This window comes from Euprymna scolopes, chromosome 2 (genome assembly GCF_053919585.1).
Source record: "Euprymna scolopes isolate OS-2025 chromosome 2, ASM5391958v1, whole genome shotgun sequence".
Taxonomy (NCBI): Eukaryota; Metazoa; Mollusca; class Cephalopoda; order Sepiida; family Sepiolidae; genus Euprymna; species Euprymna scolopes.
The window spans coordinates 193,325,056-193,341,146 of NC_136483.1; the positions used below are offsets into that span (position 1 = coordinate 193,325,056).

Genomic DNA, 16,091 nt, shown 5'->3' on the forward strand with positions numbered 1-16,091 from the left:
TAATTCTTTAAAGGTTAAAATTAAGCTGTGCTACACAAAACACAATATTTAATGGTTGACTCATGGTGGATGCTTTCTATTATACACCCTCACACATATACACATACTGGTAGATGTAATTAACATTGCCTGGGTATCAAAATATGTTGAACCAATAAAACTTGGTAAAGGTATAAATCTAATTCAGTCAATTTATACATGTATGATACTTAAATATCATTTCCCTTCATGCAACACCTCTTCAACACACATTTCACATTGATCTATTATCATATCATGCTGCATACATATACCCGATAAACCCCTATTTATTTTTTAGCTAAGATCAAAATGTATTATTTGTTCTGATACTATACTCCATTTGTTTTGTTCCAAAACACCCGAAAGTATCCTGTACCTCTATAAGGCCACTATTCGCCCATGTATGGATATTGCTGTCATATTTGGGCTAGTGCATCGGCTACTAGTCTCTCGCTCCTTGACAGGGTTCAAAAGAGAGTCGCAAATCTGATAGGCCCTAAACTGGCATCTAAGCTTCAGCCTCTGTCCCATTGTCGAAACGTTGCATCCCTCTGCCTGTTCTACAAGTATTATAATGGTGAATGCTCTGAAGAACTGCAAGCACTTGTGCCCCCACGACGTGAACACCCTCGACAGACCCGACTAGCTGCAAAATCCCACCCCCACACTGTAGAGATCCCTAGATGGAAAAGATCTTTCTACTCCAGTAGTTTCTTCCCCAGAACTGCTAGACTTTGGAATTCCATTCCAGGTCACTGCTTCCCCAACTGTACTGACATGCATAAGTTCAAGTGCAACGTGAACAAACATCTCGCTGCCCTAATCCCTACATAGTACCCCAGTAGATGTTTCCCCTGATAGTAGCCCCCTACACCAAAGTGGCAATGTGCCTTGTTTGGGGTGAAAATGTAATTAAAAAAAAATTTTTTTTTTAAAAAGTCAGTGAAGAAAAATTCCTTCTAAGCTGAGACACTTTTTCATTTTTATCAAATTTGAGAGAAAGCTACATTTTCCCTACATTCAAAAAAAAAAAAACACCTTGTGTATAAATCTACCCTTATTGGGAGGCAAATGAGAACACTGTTGGTTAATAATGGTAAAAGTTGCCTGAATTTACTCTATCAACACCTAACTTGCAATCACATTAGAATCAGCCCGTGTTTCAACGATATCACCAACGTATTAAAACTTGTGTAAAATATAGTCATCCAAATATATTTTCTTCACATCTGAACTCCCATTATTTTAGACTTCTTGTACACAAACTGGTTATCATCTCTCAAATTAACAGCAATTCCAACTAAGTGATTCTTGTGTATCTAATGCATACAAATACTACAAAGAATCGAGTTGCTTTCAATTAAGAGGGGAACTTTCCTCTTTCTGGGAGATTTCTAACACTGTATCTTGGTCAAATTCACTCCCAGACCTTTAATTTACATAGCATTCCTCCAAGTAGGTCATCTATTGTTTCACAGACAAGAAATAAATCAGCTGCATATAGGATTTGGAATACAATTTAAAGCTGACAATCTATTTTTTCTTAAATGTGGGCGATATATTCCAACTATATAGTACAATTGAACTAGTTTTATTTTTTATTTAGCTAGCTGTACTTGTTTACATTGGTGATCTTTTAAACCAACATATTTCAGGTGAAAATATTTATGTAATGGTGAAATTAGTATAAATTCCAAAAATAATGTAAAAAGATCCAGTAGATGTGCTAGATGAATTTTTAACAAAAATATATTCACAATTATGTTCGGTTTAAAAATGGCAGACCGATAAGTTAATTCAAAGGTTATTTCCCTTGTTTGTCATACTGAATTGGTCGCACAACTCTTACACATCAAAGCATACTATAAAACTCGATAATTCAATAAATTCTATTTATACTTGTAATTATTTTTCTACTGAATTATTTTTCGTAATTTTTGGAATTTATACTAATTTCACCATGACACATAATTATGCCATAATATTTTCGCCTGAAATGCATTGATTTAAAAGATCAGCAATGTAAACAAGCACCTACCTAACTAGCTTACCTACCTGGCATTACTCGGGAATCTTTATTTTCATTTCAATTTTAAAAGTAAAATTTAATTATCACGGTATTATTTGATTAAATTATTTAATTGAATCAAATCGTTATAAAACTGATTTGATAATAGAAATGGTCTTTGAAAATTTAAGACCTATAAAATTACGGGAAAATTTGCTAAATCAGTTTAAATGACTGGAACTTCGGTAGCAACATGGTACAAAATTGATATGTAATTTATGATGCACAATCGAAAAATGGCCTCAAAACAAAAAATTATTTTTCTTTCTTCAGGTACATTATTAATAGTTTTCAAGACAATTTTTCATTTCAATTTTCATTTATTTAAAAAGTCTAGAAAATAATTTTTGTAAGTTGTTAAGTTAAAAACGATGTTCTTTCTTAATATACATTAAATACAAATTTTGTTTAAAACAAAACCTTTATATTCGATTATCTTTTAAGATCTGTGAGTTGTAGTAATATAATTTCATTGTAATAATATGATCACCTTGAACTGTTAAGGACTTAAACAATAACTAAAAAATTGTTTTCCATTATCATTGATACGATGGCTTAGTGGTTAACAACACGGGCTGAAACCTTGCATGTGCCAATTCAGTTCATTCCACAGAAACAATTTCATCAAAACTAAAACACTTAATTTTGTGTCTAACAGGGTGAGGTAAATAAATGGAAATTAAAAATAGCAGTATTTTTTTACGACCTGCCCCAGCGTAGTGTAACCCCCCCCCCCATGTTAAGAACAGCTTTCGGAATAAACACCCTCAACCTCGAAAGCTGTTCCTAACGTGAGGAGGTTGGGGGAGGGGTTATTCCGAAAGCCGTTCTTAACATGGGGAAGTTGGGGGTGTTTATACTACACTGAAACAAAAAAAAAAAAAAAATACGAAAATAATTTATAAATTGTATTTACTAGTGTAGTGACACTACACTGTAGTGTACACTCACTGTACATGAAGAAAGAAAAAGTGTATTTGCGACCAACTTTCAATGATATAGGTTTTATCGTCCCAAATTCAGCGTTCAATTTGGTACCATTCACGTATTTATGTCCAGAAACTGAAATGCATTTTGATAGATTTAATTTCATTTTTTTCCCTCACTATCACCTCCTTTTATTTCAGTAAACATTCTATCAGTAAATAATTTAAAGTGCAATTATTACACTGACGCGAGAAATACAGACATTACTATAGAGATTTAAACATTTAAGCATGTGGAAAACAAGCTGAAAAGCCATTCCGGTTTCAACAAGGGAGGAGGGGGGTCAATTAGTCAGATTAAATTTTATAAAGTAAACAAGTAGAAAATAGACACCGGAATCTTCCAACATATTCGATGGACAATGAAATTACAGCAATAAAATATTAAAAAAAAAAAAAAGGGGGGGGTAAATCTTTAAAAATAGAATTGGTGCTTATACAATAACTGGCCATGTTGGCTAGGTAAAATCCGGTAACGTTACGAAAAGCGACCACACAAAATTTACTCGGGTTCCTGAAATTAAAAACATTATTTATTTACATTTTTTCTGATATATTGTTGCTTTTGATTTCCTAATGATTTTTTTAGTGTTATTTTTTTCTTTTATTTCCAAAAACTGTCCATATAACTAAAAGGTAAATTTTCAGATTAGATCCACCAACCTCCACAATTTTCTTTTAAATGACGACTTTTAAAGGTTTTTGACTATGCTGAATACGAAAATCGCATTGACTTTTTGCAGAAATAAGTAGTTATCGACATATAAAAAGTTGTATTATGCATTGTATTCTTCGGCGGCCATCTTTTTTTACGCGCGTGCCATAAACAAATCTACTCATCTATGACTGACACTGCACGCGCGTAAAAAAGATGGCCGCCAAAGAATACAATGCATAATACAACTTTTTATATGTCGATAACTACTTATTTCTGCAAAATTTCAATGCGATTTTCGTATTCAGCATAGTCGAAAACCTATAAAAGTTGTCATTTAAAAGAAAATTGTGGAGGTAGACCTAATCTTTTTAAATGTTAATATACCATAAAAAAAATATTCTTTTCGTTTCAAGAACCAGAGTTAAATTTTGTGTGATTGCCTTTCAGTTGTAATTCGTTACCGGATTTTACAGAGCCAAAAGCGTTCCTGAAGGATCGCTGTGTGTGCAGTCGCAGTCTATATGAGCAGCCATTGGGATTGATTTATATAAGAACTAGAGAATTTCAGTGTATTTGTGTGTGAAAATACTTGTAACCTTCAAAAGTTTTTTTGTTTTTGTTTGTTTGTTTGTATTCTTATATTAAGATTTTATTTCCTTTCTCTTGGGTTTTACCAATCGACAGCATAAACACTTCTCTCTTTCTCTGATTGTCGTGGTATAATTGTAGCGATGATTGTATCAGTGTATCACCCTCTCCACCTCTCGAGCTGTGTACGTAACGACGAGAAGTTAAAAATATCAGGCATAACCAGGCCAAAGTGTGTTTAAGATTAATCTCAACCAGAGAGTAATTAGAGAACTAAAGGGGAAATAATTAAAAATCAGAACGCAAATCTTTCGTTTCGTCATTCAATTTTCTTTTTTTTTTTTTTTTTTTTTTTGTATTTAGTTGACAATAATTAATTGGAAGGGAGGGGAGAACTATTATTCTCATATACGGTGTTATTCAGTATTCACAATCTTTCGACCGTATAACCTCCAACCTTCACTAAGTACATTTTTTCGAATTTTGAAATTTGTTGAGAATTTCGAACTGAATCTTATTTAATGGACGAGACAGATTGTTTTTATTTCATCAGTCACAATTTGGTAAAGATGTTAATTCATATAAATTTTCGTTATTATCGCTTATAATAAGGATAGTAAACAGTTACTTAAACCCTATTGCCATAGGTCCATGTGGATAATTGTAGTTAGTGCGAATTTGAAGGGGGGCTACATAATCTTGTCTATTATTAGAATTACTATTTTTTCTAGGTGATAATCTTCTTGATGGCTGATGGTTCAATCTTTATTACAGGCGATAATAAATAAGAATAACAAAAATTAACATTTTTATTTGGTAATGATTAATGAGATGAAAACAAGCTACCTTTGTGGATTAAATAATGACTTCAGATAGAAATTCTGATCAGATTCTAAAGTTAGAAAAATGCACCTGAAGCTCGGAGGTTATATCGGTCGAAACGTTGTGTATATAACAGCCACGCTAGGAATAGTCATCGGAATAATTCAAATTATCAATCCTTATTTAAAGAAAGAAAACTTCGAAAATAAAAAAAAAAAGAAATAGAAAAATCTATAAGAGTTGAAAATAGTAGGGAAAAAAGTTCCATCGTAAGGGAGGTTCAATTTAAGACAGGGTTTATTTTACATCCCTCACTTTATGACCACCACAAGTCTCTTGTAAGGATGATTATTTTTAACGCATGAAGTAGAGTGAAATGGCCATTCATAAGTGAAAAAAATCGTCTTCACGGCATTTTGAAAAAAGAAAAAACAATCGACCAAACTCCGATTGAAGATTGAAAAAAGGGGCAATCAAAGAAAATTTAACGCGTTCTTAATTCTTGTAATGGAAAAAAAAAAAAAGAACATCGCGCACACACGCACATGGATATTATTATTTGCCCTCTCGGTTGAAGAGCAGAAAAGTGAATTTGATCAAAATCCAACCTGGCTGCGAGATTTTAAATGAAACTAAAAATCTATTGGCGAAAGGAGAAATTCAATTACAGAATTAGCTTAACAATACTTACAAGATTCTACAAGAGAAGAGCGAAAATTAAAACTTGCTACGCAAAGATCTTAAGCGACTCCAGCTTTTTATGAATAAAAATGTATGACGAAAAGAGAGAGAAAGACAGAGGGGGAGGAGGGCGAGAGGTAGAGAGATAAAATAGACATGGGAGGGGGGCACAATTGAACCAATCAAAATCTTTTACGATCAGCAACAAACGGTGTAAAGGCAAAAAAGGATCGGACGAAAAAACTAGATCAGGGGGTGGGGGTCATCATAATTCGAATGGAAAATTTAAATTGTGTATACAATTCATTGATAATCGAAGCATTGATTGAATCAAAGATCCTTACAAAGACATAGCTGCCGATATTAACTCGGTACAATTCTGTAACAAGTTACGACAATGGTTAAAAAGCGAACACACAAAACGACCCCCCACCCACCCACGTTCGTGAAAAATTTAGAAATACTGTGTAAATAAATCAGTTTTTGATACAGTTGCATTATAAGAATTGGATTCTAGTAAATGTCCGCTCGGGCTCGACCGTAATATGCAGAGAGCGGCGATCAAAATAAATAAAACAAAATAAAAAACGCTAGAAAACCCAGATCAAATTCGTTAGGAAACAAAAAATATCATTTATCGGATACTTATTACCAGAATAAATAAATAAGATAATAACCTACCGTAAGCTTCGTGGTTAGTTTTATTTTGTGTAAATAAGTATACATATTTTATGCGTGATTAAAAATTAAGGTACTACTGCAACTGCACGTTACGCCCCACTTTTTATTATTTATTTATTTATTTATTATTATTTTATTTTTTAATTTTTTTTTCAGTGGAGTTTTTGTTAGGAGTTAGGAATTAGAGTTTATGGAAACTATCGCTCATTTTTTTTTTTTTTTTTTTTTTTTTTTTTGCATTTCCCTCCATATGCACCTCAATTTCGATGATATTATTTTATTTATTAAATATTGCTTCGGCGTCTGTAATATTTTATCTAAGCTGGTTGAATTCATTGTCGCGTGCTCCAACTGCTCCATTATCACAGATTAAAATTTAAATATTTAAAAAAAAAAATTTCTAATTTATCAAAAGTCGTCTGCTTTTTCTTCTTATTGGTTAACCGCGTTTCGTTTTTTGATTATTAACTGAATCAGCGCTCGGCATATTCCGGAGATTTCCGTCAACTGGGAGCGGACATTTATGAGAATCTGGTTCTGAAAATGCAACTGTACCAAACAGTTTGGTCCAAACACTGATTTATTTACATTTAATTTTTCTTTTTCATGGAGATAATAAATCTGTAAAATATATTAAAAAAATAAATAATAAAAACGTGTCCAAAAGTCTAACATATTTGGGATAACCTTTACGGAGATGGTCCCAACGTCCGCCTCGTTCTGAGCTCAGGAAGAGGCCGTCTGACGTTGGCGGTGTCGAGGCAGAAAATTACCCCTTCAATAACGTGCCCACTGCCCAGTTGTTAACTTAAAGGGGGAAAAAAAACAGTTCCAATAATTAGAATTTTTATTTTTTATATTATAAACAGTTCAAATAATTAGAATTTAAAAAAATAAACAGTTCAAATTTTTGATAATTCAACAGTTCAAATAATTGGAATTTTACAAAATAAACAGTTCAAATAATTAGAATTTAAAAACAAAAAAGCAGTCCAGATGATTAGAATAGTTCCACGTGGTTAACCCTGTAAAATTCTGTGATTTGTTTCACAATATTTGTAAAAGCATGTCTGTGACATATCGCATATTTTAGGGTTAGGGTAATTTTCTGCCTCGACACCGCCTACGTCAAACGGCCTCTCCCCAAACTCAGAACGAGGCGGACGTCGGGACCATCTCCGTAAAGGATAACCCATATTTGATTCATGTCAATCTACTTTTAAACTAAAACGGGAAGTCTGGTTTGGTAATCGGAACGTTTTCACATTGAGGCTAGATTTTCACCTATGGTCGCAGTGACGAATAAATCCTTCTAGACTGAGATAATTTAAATTTTTGTCCTAATTCAGGGAAGCTAGATTTTTTACCACATTAAAAAGGAGAAAAATAAATCGAATAGAAATAAATAGCTGCTTGCACAGTTTAATCAAGACATTAAAAAATGAAAATATCGAAAAAAAAAAAAATAATAAATAAGTTTAAATTCTACGTATCCATTAAGGAATGAAGTTCTCCGAATAAAAATTTCACTTAATTTCATCAAGTAGTTTTTATTTTACAGCGAAAAAAAAAAAACATTTGTTATGTGACACCGAGCAAAAGGTTCGATGGTACTCATGCTCTTATTGATCCGTGCTGAAATAGTAACGTTATTATTTAAAAAGCCATTCTTAATATGGGGAGGGGGGTGTTTTGTACCTATTCTGTACTTTAACGTTACAATTGAATAAAAAAAAAAAAAAAACATATCACAAAACTTTAATTAAACTTGGAAATACGATTTAAAAAATAGCGCGGATCAGTAAGTGCATTTAGCACCGGTTCGATTTTTAGGAAGAAAAGCTAGTAATAAAGATGGGGAGGGAGTGTTGGCGCGTTAACTGGAGTTATCTCCCGTGGCTTTTTTAAAATTCAAACAAATTTTTTTTTTTTAAATCCAAGATGTCTGCCGTCATAAAAACGTGTTTTTCCGCTGTAAAAAAAAAAAGAAGAAAAAAAAACTACTCGATCAAATTAAGTGAAATTTTTTTTTCGGAGATCTTCAGTTCAAAACGGATACGTACAATATAACCTTTTTTCGATATTTTCATTTTTTAATGTCTTGATTAAACTGTACAAGTACCATAAATAGAAACACATTAATGTGAAAAAAATATATATAGAACGTGAATAAATCAGTACCGCTAAGTTAGGTGTATGAGAAGCGGTCATTAAAAATGATAAGAATTTTAATAATTCAACTTACTATCTTTCGAAGCTTATAACTAGTTGAAAAATGTAATTCAAACCCTAATTTTGTTTTAATTAAAGGAGCAAAGACCAAAATTTAAAAAAATAACAGGTTTAATAGCAAATTATGTAATATTTGTTTTTTTTAAATCGGTTTACTTTAAAAAAGATTTAAAGAAAATCAATGTATTTTAACTTGCTTCGATAAAATATATGTATATATAAATGCCAAAAAATCACTTACCTATAAAAAAAATACTATTCCATTCTTCATTGTTAAGAATTCATCCATATTTATATTTTAAATTCAATGTATTTTTTTAAATATAAGAATTTTTTTTAAACAAGTATTTGAAAACCCCGCCATTACGTAAACATTATTACGGTTTAGCCAAACATCGAACCGGTGATTCATTTTGTTTTGAACTACGGATGAACAGAAGGATGTAAAAATCACACGTTTACGCTAGCCATCTAGCCTTGCGCTTGAAGAAATTTGTGGCTTCATAGCTAAAAACTAGTCACAATTTACTTATAAGTTTTTGCCTTAAAAAAAAAAAAAAAAAAGTCAAAGAATTTTTTTTTTTTTTTTAAATATATTTTATTTCCACTTTCTGGAGTGAATTTTTTTTTTTTTTTAATATCTAAAATAAAAAAAAATTTAAAAAATTGAATGAAATAGAAATAATTTTCATAATAAAACGAAACTTTCTGTGCAATATAAGATTATAAGGTTTCATTTAAAAAAAAAATTCAACGTGGTTAAAAAAAAAAATCAAAAATAAGGTTTTAAACTTTGGACTTTACAAGTAAATTTGCAAATAACTGTATTTTTTTTGTTTTAAATTAGATTATTTTATTTATGGATCTTTTATCTTCAATTTGTGATATATAAATTTGAGGTGAGAAAATTAATTCTTTTCATTTTAATAGACATTTCAAAATGGGGGGGGGTGAATTTATAAAAAAAAAAATCTTGTCTAGAATATTATATTCGGTTTTTATGGAAAGAGCATAAAATTTCACATTGAACCTAAAAATATCGTAAAAATTGAACCAATAGAAAAATTTTGATAGATTTTTAAATTGAAAAAATTGAAAAAAATTGAACTCGTAAAATTCAATTGATTTCATTACATAAACAAAATGGCTGCATGAAGGCGTGCCGGCACTTTGTAAAAACTGTTTTTTTTATTTAAATAAAAAGCAATATTTCTATTATTTTTTTAAACGACTTCAATAGTTTATTTTGGAAGTATATTTTATAAAGAAAAACAACCCACTTCAAGAGAAATTACAAGTTTTTTATATTTTATTCGCAGTTTTTTGTTAGGGGTGTCAAAATTTCCCCCAAAATTCTGACACACCTACCGCTAAGTGTTTTTTGTCTGGTCGCATTTTGGTTGCGGATAGATTTTAACAAGCCAATAAGGACTTAATTGACAAATTCATCAAATTTTAATGAACAAGAAACGTGCATCTTTGACCACAAGGGAGACAACTCGGTTCGTGAATTAGTCAAACTATTAGAAATGTGTTTTAATGTTGAAATTAGAAAAGGCAACAAATATTAGTTCTTCTTCGTTATTGCAGCGAAATTCGAAAACTGACATTGAATTAAAAGTGAAACCAATGGTATCCATTGAATTGTTATGCCGCAGTAATGAAAATATTCCAAAAAGCAAATTAGACTGCCAAAAAGTGAAAGAAAAAACAAATTGTTTTTTTTTTTTAAATGAATTAAAATCTATTATAATTCATTATTCTTGAGCAACTTTTTTTTCTCCCAGAAAGGTAAGTCTGAATTTTATATGAAAAACTGAATAATATAAAACCTTTCCTACTATTTTTAATAGAATTTAAAATTTTCCAAAACCACACCATTCACAATCATTTTTGTCTCAATTGCTAAAAATACTAAAATATTTTTTAAAAGATTTTTTGGGTTCTCGTGACTCTTTTGACTCCCAATTTTTCGTCTGCTAAAATTTTAATGTGATCATGGTGTAGTGAAAAATAAAATAAACCATTCATTCAAGTGCCGCTTATTATGGATTTAACTGAATACGATATTAAAAATCACTTTATTGGTACTTATGCACTGATGTTACCAGGCTGGCGAGTGTTTTGTAACTATTCTGTACTTTTACCTAACAAGTTAATGAAGAAAAAAGATATAAAACTTAAATTTATATATCATTTTATTATATATATTTTTTGGAGAGGTGGGGTTGACTTAGCAAGATAAAGGATCGTTTGAATAAATTCACAATGATTTAAATTTGTAATTATAAAAAAATCATTTTATTTTCAGTTGCATGCACTTATGTTACTGAACTGGCGGGTGTATTGAAATTAACAATTTAATAAACAAAATATATCGAAAATACTATTTACAAAAAATTAGCACGGTAACATAAGTGCAGAAGCAACACTTTATTTTGCATATTTCTTTTCCAAAAGACCGTTCAAATTAATTTACAATGATATAAATTTAAAGTGTTGTGTAATTATTTCTAAAAAAAAAAAAAAAAAAAAAACATTCACAATATTTAGCCATGTATTTTTAATGTTTGATCTCACGATTAAGTGAAGGGTTTAATTCTTTTTTCATAAGCGAGATATATACATTTGTTGCCTATATAACCCCCCTCTCTGAAGTTAAGCAATGATGAGGCTGGCCAGTGCCAGATGAGTGATCATTTTAGGAATGCTAGGCATCGCATGTATTGAATAAACAAGAAATTGCTGAAAGAAATTATCTTATTTTTAGCAAAATGTGCATTTAAAGATTTTTTCTTTTTTGGTATCAATTCTACAAAGCATTTCCTATTTAATGGTATATTAGCAACATTGGGCTCACTAAAAAAAAAATTTTATTTTTTATTTTTCAGAGATTTAAAGATAGTGTTTTTCGCAAAAATAATGAAAACATCATTTTTTTTTTTTTTTTGCTAATCTGAAAGATAATTATTACTAGCGGGATCTGTGGAAATTCCACAGGGGACTTATTCATATGTAATATATTGATGTTGGCATTCTGTAGATGTTCAGTGTAAATGGAGACGCTCTGATATTATTGTACCTTTTTTGTTAAAACTGCAAAAGTTTTAAGCTAGCACTAACGCCCGGCAAGGCCCGGTCATAAAGTACACTTAAATATGATATTTTAATTCTTGCAGATTTTGTATATATTATTATAGAGTTAATGTTCTATATTTCATAAAAGTTGCGATTTCAAAAATAAAAAAAATATATCCATATGATTTGGGTACATTAGTTTGAATCGAAACCCAAATAAAAACTTATATAAAAAAATATATATATATTGCTTGAGTTCCTTCAACCCTAATTGAAACCAAAACTTACAAAAAATTCTTGATAAAATTATTTATAAAAAAATAGACGACTTAAGTGCCATCAGCTATAATCAAAACCAAAACTTATGAAGAATTCTTGGTAAAATTATTTATGACAAGGAATGGAAGTACATAACAATTAAACGACACAGATGTAAGCATGACACAGAAAATAACACACATTTTATTGTATTAATATATAGATTAATATATTCAACAAATTTCACACTTCAAAACACAAAAAGATGAAAAATAAAACGCATTCAAAATTCGAATTTTCAACATTAAAATCTGATACGTGAAGTTTTTTTTTTTTTTTTTTTATTATCTACAATCCTAACCCTCCCCACAATACATTTTGCTCAGTTTCGACTAATTATTTTAAGCATATTTTTACCCACAAATAAAGAAGGGGGGGGTATGGAAAAAAATATATAAACATCGATTATGAAAAAAAAAAAAAAAAGTACACCATTATAAAATTCATTCTTCACTTAATAATCGGTTAAAATTTCATATTGATTGAATAATTACTTGATTTTTGGTAGATTTTTAAGAGAGAGACTGTCGTAAAAATTTACCTCATTTTTTTCGTAATTTTTGGATATTTTCATTACTGTGACATGAGAATTAAGTAGAGACCATTGGTTTCACTTGAAATTCATATTTCAAATTTCGCTACAATAATGAAATGTTACGATATGATCTATATATGAATTACGTAAGTTTTTTTTTTATTTATTTACTAGCAGTTCAGCCCGGCTTTGCTCGGGCCCTATGTGTGAATATACTTTATGTAAGATTTCAAATGTTTAGACCAAAATTTGTCTAAGTAATTTCATAGAGACCATAAAGATCAATTTTTTTTTTTTTTTTTTTTTTTTTTAACTTGGACCCCTAACATTTATTATTTTGGTTTCAAATCAAAATACAAAATTTTACCAATGTCTAAGTTACCTACATGTAAAATTTCAAGTTTTTAGATCGAAAATTGGCAGAGGAATTTGGTAGAATCTGCAATGGTCAACTCTTTCAATTTTGACCTTTTGGCAGCCAAATTTCGCCCCAAAAATGATTAAAATGCTTGCCGCATGTCTGAATACCTGTTATGTATAAATTTCAAATGTTTAGACCACAAATTGGCTGAATAGTTTGCTAGAGACAGCAAAAGTCAAATCTTTTGACCTTTGACCCCTTGGCAACCCAAATTTTCGACCCAAACCAATTAAAAAGCTTGCCGTATCTCGGAATACCTTTTATGTAAAATTTCAAATGTTTAGACCAGAAATTGGCTGAGTAATTTGGTAGAGACCGCAGGAGGCAAATTTTTTAAAACTTTCACCCCTTAACATTTTCTTTTGGGGCTCAAATAAAATTATAAAGTTTGATCCATGTCCAAGTAACCTACATTTAAAATTTCAAGTGTTTAGACCCAAAATTGGTGGAGGAGTTTGGTAGAGTTTTCGAAGGTCAAATCGTTGAACTTTGACCCCTTGACAGCTAAATTTCTGTCCAAAAACCGATTAAAAAGATTTTCCCAAATTTCAATACTCTTTATGTAAAATCTCGAGTCTCTAGACCGAAAATTGGTAGGGAAATGTACACATACAGATACATTTTCACTTTTTATAGATATATAGATTTATTTGCGGACTATTATCCTCATCTTTATAGTTGTTTCACGACGTTTCGTCTATTCCTCTGGCCTTCGTCAGGTTGTTAACCAGGATAGGAATGTTGAATCTTCAGTAATTACTGCCTTCCATAGTTGTCGTCTCACCACATTTAGGCCAGGATTGAAACCGCTATCTTTAGACAATGCTCACCTGGAACTGTAGAGACAACATCTCTACCCACTGTGCCACGGGCCCCGAAGGATAATATTCCACAAATAAATTTTTAAAAAATATATACAAATTACTCATCTCAAAAGAATTCCAATTATTAAATAATATAGGTAAGTTTACTTTTCTATCAGCATGTAGATATATTTATGCTTACTGAAACATAACACCATAGGCGTGTAAGCTTTAAGAGAAAAAAAAACCTGTTATATAGATATTTTGTATAAATGAGTAATTGTTTATCAAGGTCCAAAAGCCACTTGAGGATTAGAGTTAATGAGTGCCGGGTAGGTGGTGAGCAAACTCCTTGGGGATTAGAAACAATGGCTGAAACTGGGCAGAATTTAGTTATTCAAGAGAATGGTTCAACAAGAATTTGTTAATAGATATAAAAACGATTTTGTAGTCAGCTGAGAAGCAGCACCATGGTACTGTATTACACAGATGGTTAGGTCTAGGAAAGAAACTCTGCCCATTGAAGTTCTCTGTAGCTCCAGGTAGAGAGCAAGAAAGAAAAATTATTTACAGTGGTCGTAGCTGAACTAGTTTTTGCTGTAAATGTTATACAGGGGAGGACGGAGACTACAGATGTTTATCATATTTTATATTTAAAACAATGGGCTAAATCTATACTCTTATAATTTTTTTTTTTTTTTGTATTGATATTCATATTAAAAACCCTTCTTCCTATTTATTGAAAAAGAAAATACAACTTTCTTATATATGAGTCATGGAATTGCATTGATCTGCAAAAGATCTAGCTAATTTTTTGCATATTCTTTTAAACATTCATTTTAATTCCCTATTAGTTTTTTCGGTTTTCTTATGGGATGATCACCTGACTGCCCTCTTGATCAATATCTGTTGTAAATCTTTACTCAATTTTCATTACAGATTCTACTTTTGTATAAGCAATATTGCCTGAAGAGATCTCTAGTTACTTCTAATTGGCTGACCAAGACATGCTTATGAATGCGTAGTGACATATAAATGCTTATATAAAACATAAAAGTATATCTTGCCCTACTTTGGTATTGAGCACTCTCGTATGAACCTTGTTAAAAATTCATTAGTTGTTCGAAAATATTAACCTGGAATACTGAGATATTTTCATGACAAACTTAGCTTTCATATAAACTGCATTTGTGTAATTATATTCATGCAGATATTCTACAGGATTTATACTTGCACAATATTTGCGTAAAAAAGGTTACAGTAAACACAAACTTCTTTCTCTATATATTTATGTATGCATATATATGTATATATCTTTGTTTGTCTACCAAACTCCTGTCAGTTTTTGGTCTACAGACATGAAATTGAATACATAGGGTATTTGAACCTATGCAAAACTTTATATTTGGGTTTTAGCAAGGGAAAAATCGGTGCGAAAGTGTCAAAATTAAAAAAAATGGAATTTGCCAGGTGAAAGTTGAATGACAGCATTACAAATATGCAGGCAAAACGTAATAGCAATTGGTTCACGTTTTAATTTTTACCCTTGCAGCAAACATGTCTTCATAGCTCACACATTAACGTCAAATGAAAAAGAAAATCTTAAGCTAAACGTTTTGGTTTTAATTCTTGGTGGTGGCGCACAATTTTTTTTTTTTTTTTAATTTTAAATCATTACTATATATTGGGTCCAAAATAAATACGAAATCTGCTTTAATCAAAATATCATTAAGCATATTTTACAACCAGGCAATGCCGGGTAACCTGCTAGTCCCCAAAAAGGACTTTCAAGTGAAGAAATGAAGGAACTCTCCTATACGGGAGGAAATAATTTACCTCACCTTTAGCAGACTTACTTAACCAAAGGAACATCTCCCAAAACAACCGTTTTTGGAAACCCATACCGGAAACTGATTAAGCATCCGTTTGTTGATTTGTCACTACCCTTTATCCAAAAGATGATTGTTCTCAAAACAAAGTTGCCTTTATGGTATAAGTCAGAGAGTAACCTTCAAATAATTTCTAACAAAAAATTAAAAAATTAATTTTTCATCAGCTCTGAATATTGGCCTATATTTGAATATTTTTGTTTTCAAATCTACTTAACAATTCTAAATAAAAAACCTTAAGTTTCATCACGTTGAAAGTATATGTGTTTGGTATAAAGCATTTTAGTTATATTGCAACTTCTTGATGGTT

At 30.8% G+C, this 16,091-nt stretch overlaps 1 protein-coding gene across 12 annotated transcripts in view; it reads right to left on the reverse strand.

Annotated features, from left to right (window-relative positions):
• Positions 1–16,091, reverse strand: part of LOC145300556 (uncharacterized) — a 205,718-nt gene that overhangs the window by 154,402 nt on the left and 35,225 nt on the right. For 5 of the 12 annotated variants that reach the window (XM_080144503.1, XM_080144496.1, XM_080144501.1 and 2 more), the window contains exon 1: positions 5,835–5,946. The exons of the other annotated variants lie outside the window; for them this stretch is intronic. The gene's annotated coding sequence lies outside the window, so the exon portion shown is untranslated. Of the gene's footprint in view, positions 1–5,834; positions 5,947–16,091 lie in introns of those variants that run through there. 12 annotated transcript variants of the gene reach the window in all.